The sequence below is a fragment of the Puma concolor genome, chromosome C1 (assembly GCF_028749965.1).
Source record: "Puma concolor isolate L17-30 chromosome C1, mPumCon1.1.hap2, whole genome shotgun sequence".
Taxonomy (NCBI): domain Eukaryota; kingdom Metazoa; phylum Chordata; class Mammalia; order Carnivora; family Felidae; genus Puma; species Puma concolor.
Genome location: NC_141674.1, coordinates 46795189 through 46810114, shown reverse-complemented (window position 1 = coordinate 46810114; position 14926 = coordinate 46795189). Strand labels below are relative to the sequence as shown.

Sequence of the window (14926 nt, the reverse complement as noted above, 5' to 3'; positions counted from 1 at the left end):
GAGAGAGACAGAGCATGAACGGGGGAGGGGCAGAGAGAGAGGGAGACACAGAATCGGAAACAGGCTCCAGGCTCTGAGCCATCAGCCCAGAGCCCGACGCGGGGCTCGAACTCACGGACCACGAGATCGTGACCTGGCTGAAGTCGGCCGCTCAACCGACTGCGCCACCCAGGCGCCCCCATTGATGTGTTTTAAATGGGAAAATCTGAATGATGTTTCTAAAATAGTACTGCAGCTAATATGTGGAACATGGGTCACAGGGAAGCAAGAGTGAAAACAGGGGAAAAGGCAATACTAGGCCAGAGATCATGTAGCTGGGTCTAAGGTGATGGCAGAAGAGATGATGAAAGTGAACAGATTTGAGTTACATGTTGGAGGTAAATTGACATGGATGGGGGAGGGCTGGCTATAGGAAAAAGAGACACAAGGAAACTACAGTGGTGGCCTTAAGTCTGTTGATGGGACAAGCATTAAACAAATGCCCATAAGAGAGGGAATCATAATGTGATTCAATTGTGCGGATGAGAGAACAAATGATAGCACCTGGAACCAGATTGAAATGACCCCTTCCTTCCTCCTTTCCTTCCTTCCTTCCTTCCTCCCTCCCTCCTTCCCTTCCTCCCTTCCTTACTCCCTCCCTTCTTGCCTTCCTCTCTTCCTCCCTCCCTTCCTCCCTCCCTTTCTCCCTTCCTTCCCTCCCTTCTCTGTCATCCACTCTCCTGCCCTTTTTCATAACTCCCAGTTAGATCAAAGTCTAAGCACTCCTAATTATAAAGACTTTCCATCTCTTCATAAGGTGCTCCTTATATGCTTTTGATTGATGACTATTCATTGGTGGAATTACAGGCACATCAGTTGAATCACCCTTGAAATTAGTGCAGTGACAGGTGTCACATACATCTCTTTCTCTCTGCTGTTTATAAGGAGCTTAGCATCTACTCTAAGAGATTATAGTCTTTATGGGGGATCCAGACATGTGAAAAATGGCTCCAACACATGGCAGGGATCAGGGTTATAAGTAAGCACAATATATAAAGGAATCAAAAGGGAGAAAGATGGGGGGCTTCATTTAAACTGGGTCCTACACATTGGGAAAGATTTCAGTAAATGGGAATGGGGAAAAGTAATCCCGGAGGAGGAAATAGCATGAGTGAAAGAATGGAGGCAAGCATGTAGAAGACATGGTCAAGAAAAGATATATCATCTTTATGGTTTGATCAGGAATAAATAAGAGTATGCTGCTAGAAGAAGATCATAAAATGAATCTAGATGAAACACGGTAAAATGAACTAATTTTATTTTTTTTACAATTGACAGAAATTTCTGATCTACATGAAATTCCAGAGCCATGTTTGTTGAAAGGCATTCATCTCCTTCACTCCATCATCATGTCATTGTTGTCCTAATCACCATTATTAAATATTATGATTGTGTAGCCTTTACAGTTTCTCATTCATGACTTCATTACACTGAGGGCACGGTATTGGTAGAAGTAACAAAAACTACGAACAATGCTGGCTTATATGATCAAAATGATATATTGGATCATATTATTAATGTAATGCTGCCTTTAGACAGTGACTCCATGATATGACAGGATGATATCTTTTGGTCTCTCTGCTTTGACCTCTTTGGATCCAGCTTCATCATAAGGTCCATTCCCTTTAGGAGCCTACACTGTTGCTTCCTGGTCTACAGGATTTTTGTTTTTAATTGCTTTCTGTTTTCCAGTCAAAGTCTGATTGGATAGGTTTTCTGCCAACCCCTGAACCACCACTCTGGTCACTACCAGAGTGGTGATTCAGGGGGTGCTGAGTGGTTTAGCTTAGGTCATGTGTTCCAGTCAAGAGCTAAGGTACAGACAGCACCTCTGAGAAATCACATACTTCTCCAAATTGGAATTGGATTTTTAGGAAAAGACAAACGGGGTGGGTATGGGTGAGATGAGATCCAAAGAGCAAACTAAAGAGTGTCCTTTAGAGCACTTTTATTGCATTTTTATAGCTGAGGAATAGAGGTTCATGGTACTGTTGGTTGCGCAAAGATGAAAGAGTTCCCTTTTTCTAAGAAGATCGTATATGTTGAGAGAAAAAAAGAATTACCTAGATATGGGAATTCAGAAGGTGAAGAGATGTTACTATCCCTTCTGAATAGAAAGGCCAGACAAGTGTCATGGGCTGTGGCCCTGGACAAATTACTTAATTTCTCTTACTTTTACTTTTGTGTAGGTGTGAGTGTGAGTGTGTGTGTGTGTGTGTGTGTGTGTGTGTGTGTGCTGGAAAATAGAGATAATAGAGGATAATTTCCTTCACAGGGTTGCTGAGAGCATTAAATGAGACATTTACAAATACAGGTGACCAAATGTCTCTTCCATTCATTATGTGCTTGATCCTAAGAACATCCAGGAAAGTAGCTGAGGGCACCCAGTCTAAAAGATGAAATTACTGAGGCCTCGTATGGTTATTAGCCAAAGGAAATACCAAAGTCTCACGATTCCAAGCTTTACCTACCTCTCTTTCCATTACGCTGTGCTGCTGCTTAATGAGATCCCCGGCTCTCCGTATGTTCTCCTTGCCGTTAACAGGAACCACACCAAGGGAACTACACGTGCAAATTATTATTAGCATGAAAGAGGTAATTATTATTTTTTTACATTGGCATCATCACAGACGATCTTTGCGTTAGACATTCTTTAGCAATGAATGATTGAACCAGAGGGCTTGTGGTTCATTCAGACAGTCATTAACTCTAAATAAGAAATTCATTTACTGTCACTCATGTTGCTTAAACAATGCAAAGCAAAGAGTGACAACAGAGCAGTCTTGGATTGTAAGGGCTAGAATGGAGGCTGTAAATCACATAGCCAGACCTTTTGATTTACATATGCGCAAACTGAGGGCCAGCATGTGGAAGGTCACACAATTAATTACTGGCAGGGCTGAGACTAAACCCATTTTCCTTACTTCTATACCAAAGTCTTGCCACTAAAGCATGACTGCTGGTCATCCGACTCCTATTTGGTGAGGAATCCCCTGATTATTTAAAACACATTGCAGATATAGGATAGAGAGATACTTAATGTGCTAAATGTTCCAAAGTGAAAATATATTAAAGAATCTCTCACAAATCCCCTTGTGCTGTATTAATTTAATCTCGATTATTTCTACAATGTACTTGTGGGGGGGGGGGAAACGGGTATTTGTATATACTGAATGGTCTCGTTTGAGTCCTGCCAAGGTAAAGGTACGAAGTAAAAACATTTTACATTAAAACAGAGCAAATTGCTTATGGTAACCATTGCATAATGAAGGAACGCAATGAAGAATTACAGTTCAAATTACTTATCAGGTCTCTTCCATTTTCTAAGTTTTTAAAGTAGAAAATTGCACAGTATAATTACAGTAAGTTAATTTGCATTCATATTACAATTCAGTGAGCAATTACATTCTTTTTATTTAAAAAAAAATATTTTATAAAGTGTGATTTGCATCAGTACATTTCCAGGAAAGAGTGGTGACTTTTTCCTTGTGAGGTTTTCATCCAGATTCAACCACACAGGCTAGGCCTTCCAGGGTCGAGTTATAGCCTCTCATTGGCTTTCTGGGACGTTGGAGAAGAGACCCATTTGAAGTATCACTATGGTTTCAGAGCTTTTTGAGAACCCTTCAAGGAATCATAAACTGTTGGGGTTTAGAAGGAGAATTTAAAGGTCTTACTGCTCAAGATTTCCTTTCCCCTGTTTACTTCCATCATCTGAAGCTTGGATTTCTCTATCCCATTCTTGCTAAGCCATCATCCAACCTATATTTGATTTACTCTTGTGCCAGGAAATTCTTTACCTTCTGGTGATACCCACATCATTGCTAGATAGTACCTTCATTTTGTGAGGGGAACTCTATGTTGGCCTAACCATTCTTGCATTAATGTTCTTTAAAGGATACTTAAAACACACACACACACACACACACACACACACACACACACACACACACTACATGCATTCATTGCTTTGGTAGTGCCATACTTATATGACAGAGAGTACTCTTTGGTTGAGAGTACAACATTTTATTCAGGACTTGCAACATTAGCACAAATAGCTGTGTTGGGCCATAATGGAGGGGTTCCCATAAGGATCGTGGGGTCTGATTGCCAGTTTTGGCAAATGTATTTGGCAAATGTATTTGCCTATATAACCAATATTACATTAAAGATATAGTATATTCCATTACTCCAGAAAGTACCTTGTGCCTCTTTCCAGACAATCCCCCTCCACAGAGGCAACCAGTGTTCTAATTTATCTCGTCATAGATTTATCTTGCCTGTTCTTGATCCTTATATAGACAAAATCATGACAGTGTTCTTCTAGTTTCTCTCATTCGACATTTGAAAAAGATTTGTCCATGTTGCTGTAGTTATCGGTAGTTTATTTTGTTTCTTGCGTAGTAGTATTCCACTGTATGACTATTCTACAACTTATTTATCGCTTCTACTGTGGAAAGACATTGTGTTGTTTCCAGTTTGACCTATTACAAGTAAAGTTGCGATAAAGTTTCTAGTATATATGTTTATTTGTGTGTACATGTGTGTATAAGTGTGTGTGTACGTGTTTTATTCTCAGGAGTAAATACCTAGGAGTGGAATACCTATAAATGCCCAAAGAGTAGATGTATGCTTAACTTGATAAGAAAGCGCCAGGTCATTTTCCAACACGGTGACATTGTTGTACATTTTCATTGGAAACATGTGAGAGTTCTGTATCCTCACCAGTATTGAATGTTGTCAGACTTCCAAATTTTAGCCCTTTTAGTGTTTGTGGAGTGATATCTCATTATGGTTTATTTCCATATTCTTTGTGATCAACGATGTTGCCCACCTTTTCATGTGCTTATTGGCTATTCAATATATCTTCTCTTTTTTTTTTTTGGTAAAGTGTCCAAGCATTTTGTCCATTTTAATTAGGTTGTTTATCTTTTCATTATTTTTTTTTTAATTTTTTTTTCAACGTTTATTTATTTTTGGGACAGAGAGAGACAGAGCATGAATGGGGGAGGGGTAGAGAGAGAGGGAGACATAGAATCGGAAACAGGCTCCAGGCTCTGAGCCATCAGCCCAGAGCCTGACGCGGGGCTTGAACTCACAGACCGCGAGATCGTGACCTGGCTGAAGCCGGACGCTTAACCGACTGCGCCACCCAGGCGCCCCTATCTTTTCATTATTAATTAATAGGAGTTGTTTGTATTTTCTAGACTTAAGCCCTTTGTCAGATATGTATTTCGAATACTTTCTTTAGGTTTGTGGTTTGCCATTGATTTTCTTAATGCTGTCTTTTGAACATCACATATATTGCATTTTGATAAAGTCTAATTTATCATTTTTTCTTTTATGTTCAATGATTTTTTCATCTTCTAAGAAATATGTGCATACCTCTAAATCATTAGGATAGACTCTATAATTCTCTTTTAGAATCTTTACTATTTTAGTGAATGTATTTTGTTCTATACATGGTATAAGGAAGGGATTGAGATTAATTTTTTCCATATGATTGTTCCAATACCATATTTTGAAGACTTTCCTTTCCTCAATGAATTGCACTGACACCTTTGTAAAAAAAAAATCAATTGACTACATATGTGTTGGTCTGTTTCTGGATTTTATCTGGTGTTCTGCTGATTACTTTATCTATCCTTCATGCTAAGACCATACTGTCTTAATTATTGCAGCTTTTTAGTAAGTCTTGAAATCAAGTAGGATAAACTCTCTAAATTTTCCCTTCTTTCTCAGGAGTGTTTTGGCTATTCTAAGGCCCTTTGCATTCCCATATACATTTTAGAATTAACTTGGAAATTTCTTTAAAAAAGTATGCTGGGAATTTTATTTGGATTTTGCTAAATGTATAGTTCAATTTGGGGAGAATTGACATCAACATCGAGTTTTCCACACCATGAACATTGTATGGTTCTCCATTTATTTGGGTTTTCTTTAACTGTTTTCATCAACACTTTGTAAGATTTGGAACAAAAACTTTGCATGACTTTTGTTCAATCTACTCCTAAGTATTTTGTAATGTGCTATTATAAATAGTATTTAAATTTTTCCTTTTCCAATAGTATGTGTAACTTTCGGTAAGATATTTAACCTCTCTGAGTTGATTTAACCTATACAATGTGAATTCGTGTTTTTCTCTGAATAAGGCAAAGTATAACAATATACAAATAGTTTTTTGGGGATTCTCTAAGTATTAAATTGGATTAATATAAAGAAAGTTCATAATGCAATACTTGGTATGATAGAATTGTGTTCGTCAAAAGTGGGAAAAGAAAACTAATCCAACCTGGTTTCAGTAATAGAGGGAACATTTTGGCTCTTATAATTGAAAAATCTGGGTGGGGGGATGGTAGTTGGCTTCAGGCATGGCTAAACCAAAGTCATTCAACAGTGTTCTCATAAATCTCTATTTTTCTTACCTGTTTTCTTCTCTCTCTCTTTTATTCTCTGAAGACCTTTCTTATGGGATGGGTTCTTACAGCTACAGGCTTACCATCTGTCCAATTTCCAGGCCAGTGGTAAAGAGAAAGCATTTTCCCCAGTTGCTCTAGCGTAAGTACACAGGTCACCTATTGCACCATCCCTGAACTGTGGCCAAGAAGTGTGTTGCTCCTGTCTATCCCTGGAGCTGGAGGTAGGTAGGGTCAGCTCTATCAAAACTGAGTGGGGAAAAACATACCATCGAGTGGGGGAATTTTTCCCCAACAAAATCGGAGTGGTGTTTAACAAAGACAGAGGAATGGCTGAGAGAGTCAAAAAACAAGTATCTGTCATACCTTCAACATAGTGGCCACAAAATGCATGATACTGTATCTTAAGGTATGCTGATTCCTCCCTGCTCTCATGCTCCCCAAGCATGAGAAACCAGTCATTTTCTGATAGCTTCTAGTCTTCCCCTATTTTCAAGCACTAACCTCACCTTAGGATCCACTTTATGAGTGAAAAAAAATTGGGGGTTTGTGTTGGAACTTAAGAGCCTTTTGATGATCACTTCAGCTCTCTGCTTTGTTTCTATTGTGCATTTAGTTGAAAAGATTGGTGGCATAAATACAATTGCAGCATTGCTGGTCTCCTCCACCCCCTCCTTGGAAAAAATAAAAGGAGTGCTATTTATAGCAACTGTAAACCAGAGTCAAGTTCAGTAATAATACTGCCACACAACCTTTCCCTGGAATCGAGGCAGGCCAGTATCATAAAAGAAGGGACTTCTGTTTTGATGAAGGCTTTCAGAAATTTATTTTCTTTTCTGACCTCAAAAAAGAAATAACAATTGGATATCTTACTTGAGTTCAGGGCATGTAAGAAAAGTACCTGAAATGTGGTTAATGTAAGGTGTGAACAATGTTTTTTTCCTGCTTTTTAAAACATTTGACCCCTTTCACACTAAAGTCCGAAGTCCTGAACATGGCAAACGAGACCCATTAAAATTTATGTTGCCTCCCCAGAGTCAGCCATAGCCACCACCATCCAGCATCGTGGAAGAATTTGTACATTCTCTTTTCTTTGCCCGAAATACCTGTCCCTGCTTTTTTTGGTTATTCAGTTACCTTCCCAGGTGACATCATTTCCTTCATGAGGATTTCTTAACATCCTACCCTGTGTTAAGTGCCCGTATGTGATGTTCCCTTAGCATGCTGTACTTAGCACTACCATAGTATTTATTGGAATGCGGTGTAATGATATATTTCCTTCATGTGCCTATGAATTGCTCAAGAGCAAGTTTTGTTTTTGTTTTGTTTTGTTTTGCTTTTTGTTTTCTTGCCTTGCCAAAGGCTAATGTTGTGCCTGGTATAGAGTAAACAATAAGAAAACACTTTTTGAATAAAGAAGTGGAACCTGAGTGTAAACATGAACTTGAATGAAAGGGACTGTAAGAGGATTATATACTTTAGGTATTAACCTTTGAAATTTTGTGCATTCTATACATTAGTGTACTTTGAACACATGATGTCTCTAGTAAGCTTGGTAGAAATGTTCCTACTGAACATTATTCAAAATTTTATTAATCTGAGAGCTTTATGTGTATAGAAATATTAGCATATTCCTGGCATATGTGAGCACTAGAAACTATTTAATAAACAGTGGCTATATAATAACTCGTGTTTGAAACCCTTAGAGCTTATGGCACAACTTTATTATACTTCACCCAAAGAGAGGTATATTGGAAAAAAAAATTATAGGAATAAACTGAGTTTTAAACAATACATAATACACAAAAATGAGCTACTTTTCATTCCTTTCGTTGGAGGAGTAATTATTGCTAATTGAATTTATTTTTACTGACATTTGTTTTTGTTTTCAATCATGGGTCAATCTCCAACAGTACTTAGGCTGCCTCTCTGCATAGCTTGAGAATCATGTGCATTAGGATAAATTATGTGAAATTCAATGAAACTCCTTTGTACCCACCTGCCTGTCCATGCCCTTGGTTTTTTCATTCCATTGTCTCACAGCTCCTCAGAGGCAGGGTCTGTTTCCGATTTATCATCATTCCCATTGCCTAGCACAGTGCCTGATATGTAAAAGGAACACCATAAATGCTTATTGATTTAAAATGAACTATTTTGGCATTATTCTAGAAAGAGGACCGATATTTGCTGGGTGACATATTTAGTGCTAGCCTTGTCTACTACATTATCTCACTTAAGGCTTGCAGCAATCTCATCACACAGGTGTCTCAAGAAGCAGGTATCACCACTGTAGAATGGAGCCTTTTGAAGTTTAGACAGGTGAGTAACTTGTAAAAAATAACTCAGGCCATCAGATTCCAAAGTCCATAGTCTATTCACTACCCGTTGAAAGGGATATTTTTCAGGGTACCCCGGGGGCTCAGTCGGTTGAACGTCTGACTCTTGATTTCCACTCAGGTCATGATCTCATGGTTTATTACTTTGAGCCCTGTGTCGGGCTCTATGCTAGCAGCATGGAGCCTACTGGGGATTCTCTCTCTCCTTCTCTCTCTGTCCCTCCCCTGCTCACTCTCCTGTGCTCTCTCTCTCTCTCAAAAATAAACAAACATTTAAAAAACTAAAAGGGATATTTCTCTCACAGGGCTGTCATGACGATGAAATGAGTTAATGTATGGAAAGCACCCAGAGCCATGTCTGGAACATAATAACCAATGCATAGATCTTTGCTGTTCTTAGTACTTTGCTGTTGGATGATAAAGGAATGTTTATTGATTTTTCTCCTTATGCCACACTTAGTACAAATGACACTGTTATTAAAAGAGAAGAAAAGAAAAAAAAAACACCCTTTTAGATGAGCTCTTTCTTGATATGTTTAGCATGATAACTTAAAACAGTGCTTTCAGACTTGGTTTGGTTTAACTGAAAAGACTACTAATGCCTTCACGAAGTCCTTGGTGAGCAGCTTGCATGTAGTTAGTCTATATGTGACACTGTCTTTCAGCCTGGAGTTGAGAACAGCTGCATTTTGTTGCCCCTGTTGGATTTAGCGGGAATGCCTAGTTTCCATGGTGGACCTTGTTCAACATTGAATAGAGGTAGAGTTTTACATGAGCCTCTTCCATTTCCATTACGTGGCCAACTCAGTGTTTTGCATTCCCTTCAAAGTCCGTAATCCTAACACCATTGGAAAATAGGAGGTGGAGGAGACGGGAAGGCAATAGCTGTGATATGCAGGGTCTTAAAATACAGGTAAATGGTTTTGATGTCCTGTGGCTGTCCTCAAAGCCTTGAGAAACTTCAGTGGTTTTTGGTAGAGTCAGTGAAAAGTTAGACCTGTGTTCAATTACCTAAAGTCTGACATTTGTCTCAGACACCTGAAGTGCATAGTATTTTTATATACTCCCTTCCCCTATTTCAACCATCACTTCTCTGATTTGTCCATGTCTCGTGTTTTCTTTGTATGGAGTTCAGACTGAGGTCTACCTTGTTTTAATCTTAATTTTTAAATTATTATTTTTTTTATTTTAGAGAGAGAGAGCACACACGTGAGAAGGGGAGAGGGGCAGAGGAAGAGAAAGGGAGAGAGAAAGAAAGAGAGAAAGAGAGAGAGAGGGAGAGAATCTCAAGCAGACTCCAAACTCAGTGTGTAGCTCCATGAGGGGCTTGATCCCATGACCCTGGGATCATGACCTGAGCTGGAATGCAGAGTTGGATGCTCAAGGGACTGAGCCACCAAGGTGCCCCTGAGGTTTGTCTTTATAGATGAGGAAACTGAAGTGTTTTATTCATCTTTATAGAGTTGCTCGGTGAGCCTAAACTTCCCACTAAATGAACTGTAAGTGTTCAGTGGCAACTCTTCCCACTTTCTAGAACTTTGGAAAAGTTGGAGAGACTTGAGCCTTTCTCTGGTTCCTGGCCATTAGATCTGGTCACACCCAGAAGTGGATAGAAACAGTAGAACCAAGGGTGGCCCCTCCCTCCCACCTTGCTGGGAGTTTCCTCTGATCAACTGTTCTCCTAAGATTGCATCCTGCCAATGACCTCACCAATTTTTCTTGTCTCTGTGTAAATTGCTATCTTTTCAGGAGGTGCATGACAGCCTCCTTTTGCTAGGGTTTCCATTTGTACAGAAGCTGTTATTACAGAATAAGTTTAATGGGTCGTGAATTTTGTGCAGAAAGGGAGGGTCTCTCAATGACTTTGCATGTACCAGCCATGGAGGTATTGGCTCCACAAGGAGTGCATTAGGCTAAATATTTTTAGCCCATTGACTCTGGGGGTAATAACCCTAAATGCTTCATTAAATTTTCATGGGTGAGTGACAGAAGCTAAGGGGGCGGGGGGGTGCTGACAAACAACAAAACCCAAATCTGCCACATTAGCTTTATTATTACCCCGCTGGAGGACAGGAGTGTGGCCCCTAAAAACCAACTTAGTGAGGAACTGTTGCCTGCCTGCTCCTTCCCTTTTCCCTCCCTGCTTCAGTGGGGGCAGCACTTGACTTTTTTCTCTCCCACGCCTGGCATTCTGGTATCTGGAAATAGGTTACACCACAACAGACATTGACTGGAGTTGAACCCAGTGTCAGGGTAGAAGAATTTCCAGACCGACACAGTATGTTCTGCGGTTTGGCAGATCTTTGCCAACTAAGCAGGGAACAACGGACTGTGTACTGGCTGGGGCCTTCTCCTGCGCCAGTCCCAGTCCCGTATTCGAGTCTGCAGATTGTCTTTTCCGGAGTACTCTAAGAACGCAAGGGGGGAGGGCGGATGGGAACTCGGAGTTGGAGCTAAACTGCGGCCCACATGCTCTCAGGGGCGTTGAGTTCCTTCCTGGGACTGAAGACGACATGACCGTGACCGATGCCAGCCCCCCCCCACCGCCCAGCTTCGCGTGCGAAGCCTCAGCGGAGACTGAGGGCTGCGGAACTAGGGGTAGCCGCTGGGAACTAGCGCCCCCTCCCGCGAAGGGGCAAGGGGGCAACAGGCCCTGGCGGCCCCAGCCTCTCGCTTCCCCCACCGCTGGCACTCTTTATATTTGGGAGTGCGTAAGTTTGGAGGCTTGGATAAAGGAATAGACACTAGAGGGGAATGAGGGAGGTCGGGCGGGCGCTGCTGCTGGTGGTGATGGTGGCGAAAAACGCTGGCGACTTTGTGCAAGCCGACTGTGGGAGCTCTGACCCCCCTCTCTCCCGCATCCGCTCCCGGCCGGCGCGGCCGGGGCGGGAGCCCCAAGCCCTCGGCTCGGCTCGCCTCCGTCCGCGCGGGGATGCGGGGTGAGCGCAGGGGCTCCGGAGGCGCGACCGCGAACCGCGGCGCCCCCGCTCGCTCGCTCTCTCTGCCTCCTCCGCGTCGCCGCCGCGACTCGGCTAAGCTCTCCGAGCGCGCTCGGGCGGCGCAGAGAGCGCCCAGACGGGAGCGGGGACGGGCGCGGGAGCGGAGAGGCCCGGGCGAGGGGCGCGCCTCGGGAGGCCGGGGAGCCGGCAGGTGAGCGGCGCCGCGGGGCGCCGGGCGGGCGCGAGGGCGGGCGGGGCGCGGGCCGCGGGAGGAGGCGGGGCGGCGCGCGGGGCGGTCTCCTCCCCCTGCGCTGACGCGGGCCCGTGGCTCCCGGGGAGGATGGACCCAGCGCGGCGCTCGCCGGGGCTTCCCCGGGCTGGAGAGCGCGCCTGAGTGCCGCGGCCCGCCGGGCATGGGGAGCCGCTTCTTGGGCGGCTGCGGCAACGGAGGAGGATGCTCTCGGCCAGCCGAGGTGAGGCGAGGCGGGGGGCAAGCCCAGCCCCGAGTTCAAGGCGGGCAGGTGCCGGGAGGGACAGGGCGCCCGGACGGCTCCGCTGGCGCCCCGGGCGCGGAGGAGGGCTCCTGGGACGCCCGTCGCGGGAGTTTGGCTGGGGGTGCGGAGGGGATGGAGACTGCAGTTTTCCGCTGGCTCCCTCCTCTTGCTGGGGGACAAGGGGCGACCTCTGCTCCTTCCTTCTGGCTCTCCCTCACCAACCCCAGCCTCCCTACTTGTGACCGCGCGCGGCCTTTCTCCAGACGGCCTCAGCCCAAACACTTGTGTCTCTCGGAGACCCCCTGCTGCCCCCTCACTGCTGCGGTCCCGGCTCTTTCCACCCACGAGCCCTCCTTCGCCCACTCCAAAACCTTCCCGGTGCTTCCTATCCCTTCTCTCTGCGTCGCTAGCGGCGTCCCAGGGCCGGACCCTCTTCCCCTACTGCTCGGCTGAGCTGTGGCTCTGCCGCGACCTGTCGAACAAGCGGGTCTCTCCCTCTAACCCCTGCCCCGTTCGCAGACACCTTCAGAGCTGGGCCCTGCGTCTTCCCGACCCCAGCCCTTCCTGGGTCCTCCGTCGACTCCGTTCTCCGCCGCTGCGTCCCGCTCCCCAGGCTCCCCGCCACCCTGATAGCTCTTCTCCCCAGCCCGCCGCTCTTGGTTTCTGCTCAGGACTCCACGCTGTGCCTGGGAAGCAGAGCTCAGGGTTTGTTTGTTTTCCTACGGGGGAAACTTTAAAATCGCCGTGGTTTGGCTCACAAAGAAGCCCTAACAGGAGGGCTCAGCCGCCGAGAGAACCTGGATCTGGAGTCCGAGATGGGGGGAGATTGTGTCGCGCGTCGGAAAGGCGTCTTGGGATGAGCGTACAAAGTAAATTTCAAAACGGAGGTGGTTGCTGTAGCCTGGACTCTCCTTCCCCGGATGGTTGCGTCCCGCGGAGTATTATTGTGACCCCTGGTGGGAGGGCGCGTCTTTTCTCCGCACTTTTTAAAGCTCCTTTTTATCCCCCCTTGATGGTGGTGCTGGTGACCCGGACTGGGGGTGGGGAAAGAGTGGGTGGGCACGAGGGAAAGCTGCCTGCAGAGGCTGATGCCACTTGGCTCCTGCCTTGGTCGCTCCCGAACCCGCCAGATTGTGTATGTTTCACTCTAAACTACCCGCCTCCCCCCAACTGCATCGCACAAGTCCTCATTGTTGGGGGTCGGCCTGGGCACTTCCGCCTGGGCAGGGAGAGTCTGAAGGAATGGGGTGGGGGTTGGGAGGCCGGGGGCGCTCGGCGACCGTGCTCCGGCTGTCGCCGGAGGCTCGGCGGCGTTCGGAGCGGAGAGCGCCCCGGCGCGGGCATCTGTGCGCTCCCGCGAGTGTCTGCGAGCTTGGCTGCGTGCTGGCGTGGGTCGGTGCCTGCCTGTGCATTTGGAGGCCTGCGCACGCCTGGGCTTAGATCCTTCGAAAAATCGGCAAGTGGAAAGCTTGCGGAATCGAGTGCGTCTTTTGCTGCCCGGGAGCTGGGCGGGCGGTCCGGCTAGCAAGTCCTCCGAGGTGGGTGCTAATGTGAAGCTCCAGCGAGTCACCGGGACCCGAGCGAGGATCCGCTCTCGCGTCTCCCCCCCGCCCCCCTCCTGCTGGCCCGTTGTACGCACTTTCGCAGTGTTGATACTTTCGAATAAAGGCCTTGTGGGGGTTCCGCTGACACTTCACAACAGTTAACATGTTTTCAAGTAATCATATAAATTAAAGGTGGCTTGCGTTCAGAACCCCCTAATTATCCGGTTCACGCTTGTACATTTATGTGCCAATTATAGGTCTTCAGGAAATCCATAAAATTGTAAACCATCCCCACCCCCTGAATTAGCACCCATTGTTTTTATTATCTCAATGATGAGTGATTCTGGATGGAACCCTGAATTGCACGGGCAAGGAGATAGATGTTCAGGGGCCAGAGATGGAGAGCTGGGCTGGAGTAGGAACGAACACTCCACAGCACCCCCCTCCCCCATCTCTTTCACTTCCTATCCTGACAAGGCTTGGTGACAATTCTGGAATTTGAAAGGGATCAAAGGTTTTCTTGACTTCCTATTGAGAAGGGCAACCTAATCAAAGCCCTATAAAAGTCAACTTCTAAGCAATCAGAAATTGTCTGCTGATGTCCTTGATTGAAACCCCAGCATTCAAATGGAGTATTGAAGAACGCACAGACATGGCTTTTGAAGTGCTATTGTTCTTTTCCGTACACAGAGGCCCTCGTAAAGGTTTCGGAAGTTCAAAATGCAGTGACTTGAAAGACTGACATTGTAACTATTTGGCGACGCTAAGGGCATCAGCAGGGATGAGAGCAGAGGCCGAGGTGGGAAGTGCAAACGTGTGTTACTGTCTTCTTGGGAGCAGTGCAGCTCTCCAGTGGGAATTCAGTTCTAAGCATCAAGTTGGCAATTAAAATCTCTTCCTAAAGCAGATTTAGAAGATGATTTTTAGTAGTTTTTTTTTTTTTTCTTGGTGGTTTGCTTAAGGTCTGAATAGGCATATCTGAAACATTTAATCATGTTCATTGTATTCAACAATAAAATCTGAATAAAAATTACTTATTGTTGATGAAGCTCCTCTCACAAGCTGTTCCACAGTATGTTTCGGTTGTAAGATACACCATTGTGGGAGGCTGCGGGGAAGAGATGCTATCACTTATTGTTCTCGTTCTCCCCAGGCCCC

General features: G+C 45.0%; 1 protein-coding gene across 17 annotated transcripts in view; it reads left to right on the top strand.

Annotated features, from left to right (window-relative positions):
- The window catches only part of DAB1 (DAB adaptor protein 1), a 1146801-nt gene that overhangs the window by 723792 nt on the left and 408083 nt on the right, over positions 1-14926 (top strand). For 2 of the 17 annotated variants that reach the window (XM_086717105.1, XM_086717106.1), the window contains exon 1: positions 12050-12203. The exons of 14 other annotated variants lie outside the window; for them this stretch is intronic. The gene's annotated coding sequence lies outside the window, so the exon portion shown is untranslated. Of the gene's footprint in view, positions 1-12043; positions 12204-14926 lie in introns of those variants that run through there. One more of the 17 variants, XM_086717100.1, reaches the window with a different exon arrangement.